The following is a 13,954-nucleotide window of genomic DNA, read 5'->3' on the forward strand; positions in this document are numbered from 1 at the left end:
AGTGGACACATGGGCTGTTTCCACATCTTAGCTATTGGAAATAAAGCTTCAGTAAACATAGGAATATATGTATCCTTTTAAATTAGTGTTTTCATTCTCTTTGGGTAAACAATAGTGGAATTACTGAATCCCATGGTACTTCTATATTTCATTTTTTAAAGCTTATGGGGGTGGGGGGAGCCTGAGGTTCAAAACTACTTTCAGAAGAAAAGAGGATGTTATTTGCTTTTTTTCACTGTGTTGACATTTGCAGTGATGGTGTAAATGCAGTGGGTAAAACTATTGGCCATCACCCCGGTCAAGAACGAGCACCAAACCGAACTAGCAGCCCTTGGATCCTTCCCTACCATCCGCTCCCAGGAGAAAGGGGAGAAAAAGCTGGCTTTACTGATTACACTGATAAAGCAGTAAAAAGAACTTATTTTTTAAAACATTCTGTTTGACAGGAAATGGGAGGTACCCATAAAGTACCCCAGCTTTGTACTGAAGGACGAGGCGTGTCTTGAGGATACCACTTGAGCCATCGGCTGACCGAGAGGCTATCTTCATACAGCCACCATTTTTTACTTGGAGGAATTACTGACAGACTCACTTTGGCTGCTTGGATTTGGTTACTTGGCGTACCTATTTCAAAAATCAACTGAAGGGATGTGTCAGTTGAAGGCAAACAACTGGCAATATTTGTTGCCAAAGATAAAAGGCCAAAAAGGTGAGGGCCCACACTAAGGAGATTGCACTTTGGAATGAGAAGCAATGGATTCACCAAGGACATTTTGCATTCTGCTCTGCTGTTGACAAGACATTTCCCCTCACTCCGGGTCACATGAGCTACACGTCCCCAATTTCCTGGCCCTATTCAGATACCCTTTCATTGTTGCTAGTGATACATCCCACACAGATTTCCAGAACCTTCCCTACCTGAGGAGAAGCCCTGAGAGTGTGGCCTTCTCTTCACTTGAGGGTAGGGGAGCGTGGCCCACCAAAAAGGAAACCGGAGACCCTCTGCTTCATCTTCATTAACTACATCGTTACACAATTACAACCACAGGCACCAGAGTGCAAAGTGTCCTGGACTAATCCATACACTTCAGGGGAATCTATGTTTGGTAAGGAAGCTTCTGGTAGCAAATTTTGCAATTGGAATCCATGGTCTTCATAAACTGTGGCATCGCTGTTTTGGTTTTTATGTTTTATGTTTGCTTCATTTTGTTTGTTTTATTTCAATGTTCTAGCTATATAAAGCAGAGGGAAGTTTAGAGAGTCCTCCTGAACAGGGACTGAACAATAACCACTGGGAAAATTTAAGGCAGTGTGGTAATAACCCAAGGGTCGAGGTCACGACTGTTTATAGAAACAGAACACAAGACTCATATGTTAATTTTAAATTTTCTAGTAGCCACCTTTTTAAAAAGTACAATGACATAGGCAAAATTAATTTTAATAATATATTTTATTTCATCCAAAATAATATTTTAATATATAATCAGTATAAAAAGATTAACTACATTTTTTACATTATTTTTCCATATTATGGATTAGTCTGCTCAGGCTGCCATACCACAGGCTGGGTGGCTTCTACAACAGTAATGTACTGTTTCAGATCTGTAGGCTGGAAGTGCAATCCCAGGGTGCCGGCAGCTGGGGTTCCGCTGAGAGCCTCTTCCTGGTTTGCAAACAGCCACCTTCTTGAGGTGTCCTCACACGGCAGAGGGAGAGCTCAAGTTCCTGTCATCAGTAACCCACTGTTACGACCCGAGTTAACACTTATTATTTCCCTGCTCCAACGTCAATCACATGTGGAGTCAGGACTTCAGCATATGAATTTGGGGGGAGAGGGAGGACACAGTTCAGTCCATGGCAGATGAAGTCCTCAAAATCTGTGGAGATGGACTCCTGATTAGACAGGACAGAGCTCAACAAATGGCATTGGCTTCAGAATTCAGAGCTCCTCTGAAACTGAGAGCTCCAACCCAAGAGCTGAGGGCTTGAACTTCAGCAGAAAGGCAGTCGCCCTGGGAAGAAGCCATTCCTGGTGATGTGCCTCTGTGGGGCAACTGTGACACTTGGCATTCCTCACCAGCAAACACAGGCAATGTCGCAAACACACCAAGTCCACCACATTACATTCCGTCTACCAAACCTGCCCACAAACGAAAAACAAGCAAAGAAAGATGATGAAACAAGGAAACGATTCCCTAAGAAACAAAATCCCCTTGATTTCCAGAGGGTAACAGCAATGACGCAGGAAAGAAAGAAAGAAGGAAGGAAGGAAAGGAAGGAAGGAAGGAAGGAAGGAAGGAAGGAAGTCTTCAAGAGCATAAAGTGAGGGGGTTTTTTTTCAATATAAAAGAATACCTGCTGCAAGAACATGATTGTACATAGAACTAACTGAAGTCATAAATTCAAAAATAATCAAGAAAAAAAGTTCTATTTAATTAAGAAAATTGTTGTGGCTCATTGGAACGGTTGAGGGTTTTCCATTTGCTTGATATTCAATTCAACTGTGGACTCTGTTGGGCGTTCTTTTCCCGAAGTTGTGGTAACACTGGGAGACTTGCCAGGGTCCTAACTAGCCAGAGGCAAAATTGTACGTGTCCCTTGGGCAGCTCCAGCTTCTCTGATCTGCGACTCCTGTGCTCTCCCTCACTCCTCCAGCAGGTCCCACTGCTCCCCAGGATCCCGGCCTCCACCAGCCTAAAAGGACGATCAAGTGGGCACATCTGCCTTCCAGTGTGAATAACGGCTATGGGATCTGTTACATTGCCGCTCTGCATCTCTTCTCCTTCCTTCCAATAACAGCCTTGCTTTTCTCCAGGAAACCATCTTTCTCGCCCTCTGCCCATGCTTAAGATGGAGTTGACCCTCCCATCCTCCTCCAACCAAATCCAGGACTGGCATGTGACTTGGCACTCCTGAGCCTCATATTCTGGTCGTGGGCCACGGTGACTGGCTAAGGAATGGGCACGTGGCCAAGTCAGCCAGATCAGCAGGTCCCAGCAGGACTTCACCAAGGGCTGCAAGGAAGGCACCGCAGAGACCACTGCTTTGCCGCCATTTGGGAATAAGACTGCCTCAATGAAAGGAGCAGAGGCATAAACAGATTCAAGAGATGGAGGGATATGTCCTCTTGACATCATTTCTGCACCTGGATCCAGTGACATTTTTTAGTCTAGTCTAGACTGGGTCTTCTGTCACTGACAACCAAGAGTGTTCTTCTTTTTTCTTTTTTTATTTTTTCCAGATTACTTATTTCATAGCGAGAAGGAGAGAAAGAGCACCCATGAGAGAAGGGAGAGAGGGAGAGAAACAGACTTCCTGCAGAGGATGAAGCCAAACTCAGGGCTAGATCTCATGACCCCGAGATCATGACTGAACCCAATCAAGAGTCAGGCGCTCAACTGACCGCACCACCCAGGCGCCCTATTGGCAACCAAGAATCTTAACAAATAGAGTGTTGTACGAACTTGACCTTTTAGGAATAGACCCACCATGACCAGAAGAGGATAGCGCTTAAAGCAAACCAAGGGAACACCAATGAATGCATTGTAGGCACCAATAGCGAATCAGTGAACCTGCTACTTACAGGCAGGAAGTTTTCTCAGTGTCCATACAAGTTTTTAAAATATCATGTAAATAACAGCCTACATGCACTTTGGACAAAGCCAATTTTGTTGTTTTGCCTTCTCAGGCTTCTAGTTTTCAACTGGTTATGTAAGCCAAGTGTAGAAACTAGCTCAATAAGTCAAATTCCTTTCATTAGACAAGACCAGGGCTGGGTTCCCTACAAATAGGAGATATGACAGCCATGCCTTATTTGACTAAGGAGAGAGAAAATGACTTTTTTTTTTTTTACAAAGAGACATGCATTTTATACTGAATGTCTACCCATGAGTCACAGCAGCTGCCAGTAAAGGAGACAAAGAATGTAATTGCCAATCTACCCTTAACTATACCACCATCCATATAAGACTGTGACTCACTATTACCACCACTAATACCATCACCAAAGACAATATTATTCACCGCCTTCCCTGGTTCCTCCTTGTTCTCCAGAAATTTATTCTATATTCTCAACTCTTTTGTCTCTTTGATAATGGGAAGGGGATTTTCTAGAGGAATTTGAAGGAGGTTGGAGCTGGCTTCTCCTTTAGTTCTTTATGGAAGAGCCTAAACTCAAAGATAGACAATAGAATTTAAGATTTATATTGTGTTTTCACTGAAAATGGGTATATTTTCCACTCCACAGACATTATTTGGCTGCTTGCTGTATGTCAGATACTAAAATGAAATAAAGCTCTCAAACTATACCCTTGGCCATACCATCTTTTAGGAATCGCAGCTCTACTGACCCCCCATCACGTGCACCCAACTGTCTTCCTTTTGGAATGTCAAAGAGACACGTGAAATGAATTCTAGAGACAGCTGAGCGCTTGGAGCTCTTCTAGCCATATTTATGAAGTAACCACAAGGTTACTTTTGTAAGGTATTTTATGCCCTAATTCTGGGTAAATTTTAGTCCTTAGTAATTCCTGCCTAGTCTCAGAGTTCCAAGACTGGAGAATACTTTCTCCAAATGTAGGAGAATCCTGATTTCCCTACACTTGGTTTGCTCTCTTCTCCCTCTCACAATAAGTACAGGGAAGCCTGTCACTCTGGTGATGAGTGGGGGGAGAAGGGCAGCAGTTATCAACAATAAAGGAGTCCCATGGTCTCTTGGCTAATTTTAAAAGGCTTAGCATGACATGGATTCTTGATGGGTAAAGGCAAGATAATGGATTTTTAAAACCTATGATAAACCTATTTGTGGAATGCCTAAAGATAGCATGAGTCAATCTGCCTCAAATTTAGCAGATTTTGCCTCCAGTGTTATTATTTTAAAAGTGTTAATGTGTCATAAAATGGGAGGAAAGCATTTCATTATATTTTAAATCTTTTTTAAAAGATTTATTTATCTGTTTATTTTTAGAGAGAAAGAGAGAGTGTGAGTGTGTGGGCAGGGGGGGAGGGCAAAGGGAGAAGAAGAGAGAGAATCTCAAGCGCACCCCCCACTGAGCAGGGAGCCTCATGTGGGGCTCCATCCCAGGACCCCGAGATCATGACCTGAGCCAAAACCAAGAGTCAGAGAGTTAACCAACTGAGCCACAGAGGCACCCCTCGTTTTAATATAAAATATACAGTAATTCAAGTAAATAAACATGTCAGTACCTTGAGTGCATGAACAGTTAGTGATGATCCTGCTAATCCTGCATCGAAAGCACCTACCTTCTCCTTCATTATTTTTGTATGGGGTCCCTTTCTGTCCCGCCATTTCATTCACACCTTTTACATAATGACCTTTCAATCTTCCAAACACCAGTCCTACATTTTCAGCTGCCTGCTGGGAAGCTCTCCTTAGCTGCGCTACCTATACCTCAAATTTGCTGTATCCAAAAGGAAAGTTATTATCTTCCCACATAAACCTGATCTTTCTTTTGTATACCCCCTGCTCAGTCAATGTCATCAACATAGATATTATTATCTGAGCTAGAAGTTATCTTCATCCCCTCCCCCCTCAAGCACCCACCACACTGAGTCCACCACCAAATTGAGTTGATTCTAACTCTGAAGTCAATTATGGGTCTATCCCCTCCTTCTCTTGTCTTATTTCAAGATCTCCACCCCCCTTTAAAACCGAATGACCCTCCTAAATATTGAAAGTAATCTTTTTTTTTTTTTTTAAGATTTTATTTCTTTATTTGAGAGAGAGAGCAGGAGGAGGGGCGGAGGGAGAAGGAGAGAGAACCTGAAGCAGACTCCCGGCTGAGCACAGAGCCTGATGTGCTATCACCACCCTGAGATCATGACCTGAGCCAAAACCAAGAGTCAGCCACTCAACCGACTAAACCAACCAGGTACCCCTGAAACTAATCTTCTTGATTACAACCTCCCCTTTGTTCCATTATCCATAAGCCAAAGTCACCTTTCTGTAACATTTATCTACTCATTTTATTTTCCTGCTCAAAACCCTTTTCATGGTTTGTTTGTTTGTTTGTTTGTTTTTAAACTTGATGTCCTTCCAACCATCTTCTCCAGGGAAGTTCATTCTTTGTAAGATCCAATTCAAATATCACCTCCCCTGTGAAAACTTTCCTGAATCTCCCAATCGGTATCAAACTCTCCTCTTTCTATAGTCCCAAAACATTTAGAACTTTTCATATTTATTTACTATATACCCTGTCTTAGATGGTAAATATTCATATATGTTTTATTTCTGTTGGATTCTAGATTTTTTTTTAAAAAGGCAGGCCCATAGTATTTGTATTGTGTTTCCCACATTACACTTAAGACAAAGTAATATTCAAGAAAATGTGCCGAATTGAATTTTAAATGAGTATTAAATTCTAAGGACAATTTAGAGATGCCAGTTGCCCTGGAAGATAATCAGCTACTGTCTCTGAATTATTTTCATTGAGTACAAATAGTCCCTAAAATATATCTTATTTCTATGATAATGTGTCAATGACTCTTGTGGATTTAAGACACTCTACTTCATTCAGGCCTTAATAAATTCCTTCCCAAATCCCGCCAGTGACGTCTCCCCTGAGACCCAGTATAAAGTTCCCACTCTCTGGGGCTCACTCTCAGTTAGAACAACCCTCCGCAGAGATCCTGGACCTGAACTTCTGCGCACAGTGGCAGCCTCCCTTAGAGCTTTTTTCCCGGCAAAGCCCACCAACACTGGGCTAAAGTTCAGATTTCTTGTTCAGAATCCCCAAAACTTGTAAATGGGATTTTCCACAAATGTGATCTTGAAAATCAAATGGGCTTTTGCCTTTTCACAAAAACGTGAAAGGGGCTTCATTTAGCTTGAAGCTAATAAATAGTTCTGCTTTATGGTATGATGAGTATCATCTAGCACTTTGCATGACTAATTAAACAATCTGGAATTTGCTTTGAAGGCTAAGCCATTCTTAATAATTTTAAATTACTGACTGTCTAAGCTGGAAATAATACTCCCGATTGTTAACAAACTTTAAAAGAGCTTTGGCCATTAGATAGAGCTTTCATAAAATAGTTTAAACATCTGCTGGTTTTCTCCATCTAGAAATACCCACAATTCTTAGTCATTCAAAACCCTATTATCTAATTTGTGGATTTCCTGATCTTCGGCTTCTTATTCTTTCTTGGGACATGATTTGACTCTCTGTGACCCCCTCAGGCAAAGTAGAGCGGGACAGAGAGTGAAGGTGAAGTCAACTGAAATTTTAAAACACATTTTTAGTCATCTGTTTCACGGTAGATGTTAACTCTTCCTGGGCCCTTTTTCACTGAAGAAGTACACATTTGACCTTTGAACAACATAGGTTTGAACTGTGGGGGTCCACTGACATGTGAATATTTTTGAAAAATATGGTACAGTACTGTAAATATATTTTCTCTTCCTTATGATTTTTTTTAACAACATTTTCTTTTCTCTAGCCTAATTTGTTGTGAGGGTATGGAATTTAATACATATAACATACAAAATATGTGTTCATCAACTGTTTATGTTATCAGTAAAGTTTCTGGCATATAGTGGGCTGTTAGTACTGAGGTCTGTGGGAGTCAAAAGTTATATGAGGATTTTCAACTGTGCAGGGGAGTTGGGGCTCCCAACCCCCACATTGTTCAAGGGTCAACCAGATTTCACATTACATTTCCCACTGTGATGCTACTGTTCCGTTGAGCACATGATGTTGTCTGCCTACTTGGCGAGGTCCATGTCTCAGTAACTCCGTTTCCAAAGCACAGATCAAGCATTTTCTCTTTTTTTAAAAGCAAAGCTGGATAGGAAAGAGGCTTGAACCCAATGGCTAATAAAATGTTATCAAGAACTCATGCTCTAATCTGAAAGCTTCTAAGAGAGTAGATCTTAAAAGTTCTCACCACAAGAAAAAAATATATAACTATGGATGGCAGTGGATGTTAACCAGATTTATTGTGGTGATCATTTCACAATAAATACAAATACTAAATCATTATTAATATAATATTATATGTCAATTGTACCTCAATTTAAAAAAAAAATTGGCAATAGGCCCATCCTTTTTTTTTTTTTAATGTGTTTATTTACTCTAGAAAGAGTGGGGTGGGGGCAGAGGGAAAAGGAGAGAATCCTAAAGCAGACTCCCTGATGAGCGCAGAGCCCAACAAGGGGCTCCAGCCTAAGACCGTGAAATCATGATGAGCCAAAATCAAGAGTAAGTCATCCAACCAACCAAGCCACCCATGCACCCCAGACCCATCCATTTTTAAAAGACAAAGTCCAGTTGTTTGCAAAGCAATGTCTGCAGGGGAACGCAAGGAGAAATCAAACACTTGGAGAGGCGCCTGGGTGGCTCAGTGGGTTGAGCCTCTGCCTTCAGCTCAGGTCATGATCCTGGGGTCCTGGGATCGAGCCCTGCTTCGGGCTCTCTGCTCAGCGGGAAGCCTGCTTCCCACTGTCTCTCTGCCTGCATCTCTGCCTACTTGTGATCTCTGTCTGTCAAATAAATAAATTAAATCTTAAAAAAAAAAAAAACTATTAGTTAAGAATAAGTGCTTTAAAAACAAAAACAAAAACAAAAAAACACTTGGAGACTTCTAATGAGGATTACTTTCTGAGACCTACAACTGATAAATGTGGCAGTTCTTAACTTCCTGTTCTCGATACCTCTCCACACTCTAAAGGTTTACTGAGGACCCAAACGGCTTTTGCCTAGAGAGTTTACACCTATCAATATTCACCATATTAGAAATTTAAAGAGTATTTTAATTTAATTTCTTCATCACTTAAAATAACTATAATAAATCCATAACACAAATTTTGTGGTTAAAAAAAAAAAGATGACGAGGCGCCTGGGTGGCTCAGTGGGTTAAAGCCTCTGCCTTAGGCTCAGATCATGATCCCAGGGTCCTGGGATCGAGCCCCGCATAGGGCTCTCTGCTCAGCAGGAAGCCTGCTTCCTCTTCTTTCTCTGCCTGCTTCTCTGTGATTTCCGTCTGTCAAATAAGTAAATAAATAATTCTTTTTTTAAAGACTCTATTTTCCAAAACCAAAGAATATTTACTGAGAAAAGCATCATTGTTTTACTTTTTTTTTTTTCCTTTTCCTTGGCAAATCTATTTAATATCTGGCCTAACAGAAGACAGCTGGATTCTCGTATCTGCTCTGCATTTAATCTGCGATATATTGTTCTGGTTGAAATATCTGAAGAGAACATGACTTTCAGCTGGAAAAGAGAAGACCTCGCAGATGCCCTGAGATCGGCCAGCTCGATGATAAATGTCTACCTACCATACACCGTTCATTGTGTGATTCAAATCCAGGGTTTCACGCTCTTACATCAACACAGCCTCACTGATGGGCTTTGAAATAGGTAGTCTTGTGTTGCAATGCTGTCTCCATTAATTCTACCTACACATTCTCCCTCTTCTATTAGGAGGGCTTGGGGGAGGATTTCAAAATGCTTGATCCTTTGTTGCTATAGTAAGCACTTAATAAATGCTCATTTTTGTCCTTTGTCCCTTCTCCTCTATGATGATCCATGTTGTGCATTAATTTGACTGGGCCATGGGATGCCCAGTAGTCTCACCAAACAATATGTCTGGAAGCATCTGTGAGGATGTTTCCGGAAGAGACTAACAGTTGAATCTGTGTATTGAGCAGAACAGATGGCCCTCCCCAGTAGGGGGGCCTCCTCCCACCCACTGAGGGCCCCAGTAGAACAAGATAGTGAAAGAAGGGGGCACCTGGGTGGTTCAGTGGGTTAAAGCCTCTGCCTTCAACTCAGGTCATGATTCCAGGGTCCTGGGATCGAGCCCCGAGTTGGGCTCTCTGCTCAGCGGGGAGCCTGCTTCCCTTCCTCTCTCTCTCTGCCTGCCTCTCTGCCTACTTGTGATCTCTGTCTGTCAAATAAATAAATAAAATCTTTTAAAAAAAGAAAGAAAAGAAAGTGAAAAAAGTTTGAATTTCCTTTCTCTATTTGACTACTTGTACTGAGACATCAATCTCCTTTTGCCCTTGGATTAGAAGCTACACAGTCAGTTCTTCTGGTTCTCGGGCCTTCAGACTTGGACTGGAATTCACACCACCAGATTTCCTGGGTCTCCAGGTGAAGAGAGCAGATCATGAAACTGCTCATTTTTCATAACCACATAAGCCAATTCCTAATAATAAATCTCATTCCAAGATTTACAGATGGCCTCTATTGGTTTGGTTTCTCTGGAGAATCCTGACTAAATACATCTTATCTTTGCCTTTTTTTCCCCCTCTACTACTATCTGATCACTAACTAAGCATAGCCCTTGTCACGGTCATCTGCTTAATAGCAGGCATCCATTGTTGGAGGCTTGATATCTACGCCCCCTCCTTCTGGTTACAGAGTGCCATGTTCAGGTGGGTGGTTTGGGTGCCATTATCTCCAGCAGTGGGTTTAGTTCCAGGGATAGATTATGATAGGCTTGCTCCAGTCAAGATCGACTCAGCAAAATAATTTATTCAAAGATAACAGGAACCCAGTAGAGGAAAAGATTTCACTCTCCCTCTAGACTTGATAGTGTATGTGGAGTGTAGTTGTAGTTGTAGTTGCCACAACCATCTTACTCCATGACAGGAGTCTAGTTGTGGTGGTACCTGGCCCTCACACAATGCTCAGCTAAGGAGGGAATCTTCTAGACACTGTCTATCTCTAAAGCAAGCTGTCCCCAAATTCAAACCCTCCAGGGACACCCAGTTCTGTGAGCCAATACATTTTCTCTCGGCTGAGGCTAATTTGACTCAGGTTTTCTATGACTTTCACTGTGTAAAGTCCTGATATATTTTTCTTTTTTTTTTTTTCAAGATTTTATTTATCCATTTGACAGAGATCACGAGTAGGCAGAGAGGCAGGTAGAGAGAGAGGGGGAAGCAGGGTCCCCATTGAGCAGAGAGCCCAATGTGGGGTTCCATCCCAGGACCCTAGAATCATGACCTGAGCCGAAGGCAGAGGCTTTAACCCACTGAGCCACCCAGGCACCCCTGATATAATTTTCAATACAAAATCTTTTCAGAATTGTTCCCATAGCATCTCCTAAACTTGGTACCTCAGTGGCTAAACTTGGACAAGGCTACTGTAGCCATCCAGCCACTACTCAGGTCCACACAGGGAAAAGACTACATGATGAGATAGGAAAACCCCATCCTGATGGCAGTGTTTGAGCTCCTAAAAATCATCAGAGTCTGTTGCTCTACACTTTTCAATTCTGTGAACCAATAAAATACCTTTACGCATAAACTGATTTGGCTTCAGTGTTCTGACACCCATAACCAAAAGGTTAGCAATGACACTAGCAATGACAGGTGTCCACATAGGGCCGTGAATGACTGTACAACCATCAAGTCCCCAGGCCCTAAGTAAAAATATCCCTGAAACATTTTCTTAAGATCTTAATTTTTGACTTTAGCTTGGGTGGTTTAGCTAAGGAAAAGCTGAAAAACAAGTTCTGTTCGCCATGGCTTTATACAAAACCCACTACCTTTACGTCCATATTTGTCTTGGTTATCACAATCCTCTGTCCTAGACGTGGAGCACGATGATTTTTCTCACACTCTTCTAATACACATTTTTATATACTTCGCCCCCTTTGCAACTTTCTAGCAAATCTCCTAAGGATTTCTTTTTCAAATGACTGGAATCTCTCTGGTGAGATTCATTCTCTCAGCCTCGGTGTAAGCAGAGATGCCTTTGGAAAATGCTGCTGCATGGGAGGTATTTTTGAAACTTGTAATCTGCCAAGAGAAAATCTCCTACCACATTTCAACTAAGCTACTCCCAGGGTGCCAGGAACAACTAAAGGCAGAGAACTTCCACTTTCCATTTCCAGCTTGAACTATCCTGGTTGGCCCTCAACTTTCAGCACGTTGCCTGAAAATAAAGAAGACAGAGGTTCCTTTGCTGACATCCTCCCAGTATGGCCCTGGTGAGGGCAGCCTATTGGCTTCAGCATAAACCTGGTTTCCTGAAAAGGAAGTTGAGTTAGTCATTGAGTAGAGAACCGGTCCACAGAGATCAATCAAGACTGAGCTGGACGTGGCGTCTGATTTATCTAACTTGGCTATCACCACAAATCACACAGATGATTGTCAGTTTCCTGTTTCCTTCTGTGCTTCGCTTTATCAGGCCACCACACCAGAGGGAAGCTGATACTCTTTCTCCACCCCTTCCATACCACCCACCTGCTCTCTGTGGGGAGATGCAAGTTTTATGGGCCCTGAAGTTAATATTCGTTGAGGTCTTTTTTTTAGAACAAAAGTAAAAATAAAATTTTGTAAGTGGCCTGTGCAGGTGAAGAGCCCAGAAGCTCAAGTTTCACTGGCTTCATGGGAAATCCACCTCTGCCCCCACTGAAGAAGAGGGATCCCAAGACATGCGGTACCTTGCAGATGTAGGTACATAATAAATGCCTTTTGATTATCAAGAATTCAAGCTTTTCCTACATTCCTGTAAGTTTCTTTCTGCTTTATCTTGACTTTTTCATGGAAAAAAAAGGAGATAATTCTGTTTCTTTTGGAAACCAAACAGGAAATTCTCAGAAACTATAACAAAACTCAAGAGAATTTTAGAATATTCTATGTAAAAGAAGTGGTAACACCTGGATTATAAAACCTTCTTATTTCTAGATAAAGAAACAGACCAAAGGCCATGTAGATAGCAGAAAGTTCAGGATGAAACTCAACACCTTTGATGGTAGCATCCACCAACACATTCCCCCATCTTCTCTCTCTCTCTTGAGGGCCAGCCCTGTCTTCCAATAACCTCAGTAAAAGAGTAACTCTCTCTTACATGTTTTCAGGAAATGATTTCTTCAGATCTCCCCTTTAGGGAGAAATAAGAGTATTACAGGTGTAATCAGTCTGAATCCTCATTTAATGATTTGCCAACTATATGATCTTAAGATCAGTTACTTAATCATACTGACCCTCTCTGTCTTCCATGACATAAAAATGACACACCTGCTTGACAAGACTGCACTTTGGGATGGAAACGATCTCTTGTGATACTTCCAGTTCAAAATGCACACCATGCAAATGGACCTGCCCCAGTCCTTCCCAAGATTCCCACCCCCCAATAAAAGTATAGAAGTACAAAAAGGAACCCACTGTAAAAAAGAACAGGAGAATAGTTGCCAACAAAGGAGAGATTTCAACCAACCCTCACAAATTTCTGAAACATAGAAAGTGGATAAGGGCAGCTAGACCACAGAAAGAGGTGCAGGAAGCCCCATCCTCTAAGGGAGGAGGACAGGGTTAATGTGCAATCTGCCCCACAGAGGGCCCAAAGTCAGAAGATTCTACCCCAGGTAAGAGTGAGAAGGGGGAGATTAATAGGATATCTCCAAACTGTACACACAGCCCAGCCCAGATTTCCAGCCTCCCCACTTTTTCCCACCCTCATGCAGATTTTCCTTAGAGCGAGACATCCTCAACACTTCGGCAAAGCCACTGAATAAATTACCTCAGAGGAGCTAATGCCTTCCCCCATGGAAAATGGCTGATGCCTCTGAGTAAGACCCTTCCCATGAAACGAAGACTGCCAATTTTCCGGTGGGAAGAGGTGATGTGTGTGTGTGTTTGTACATGAACATCCGTGGGAGAAATCCAAACCAATCACCCAAGGCTCCTTTCTTAAATGCAAACACACAACCAAAGACCACCAGGTCTTGAGAGACTACACAGAAGCACCAAAGAAGAAGACCAAGAGAGCCAAGCAAGAAAATCTAGAGGAAACAGAAAATTCCAAAAACAGAAGAGACGCTTTAAAAAAAAAATCCTATTATTATAAAGAGAGATCTAAGAAAATAACAATGGGAAGCTATGAAAAAAGGAACAGAGAACAAGAAACATGATGTGGGGAGAATCAAAAGCATAATTTCTTTGATTAAAAATAAATTTATTTTTATAAATAAATAAATTTGA

Source organism: Neovison vison, chromosome 1, assembly GCF_020171115.1.
Source record: "Neovison vison isolate M4711 chromosome 1, ASM_NN_V1, whole genome shotgun sequence".
In the NCBI taxonomy this organism is placed as follows: Eukaryota; Metazoa; Chordata; class Mammalia; order Carnivora; family Mustelidae; genus Neogale; species Neogale vison.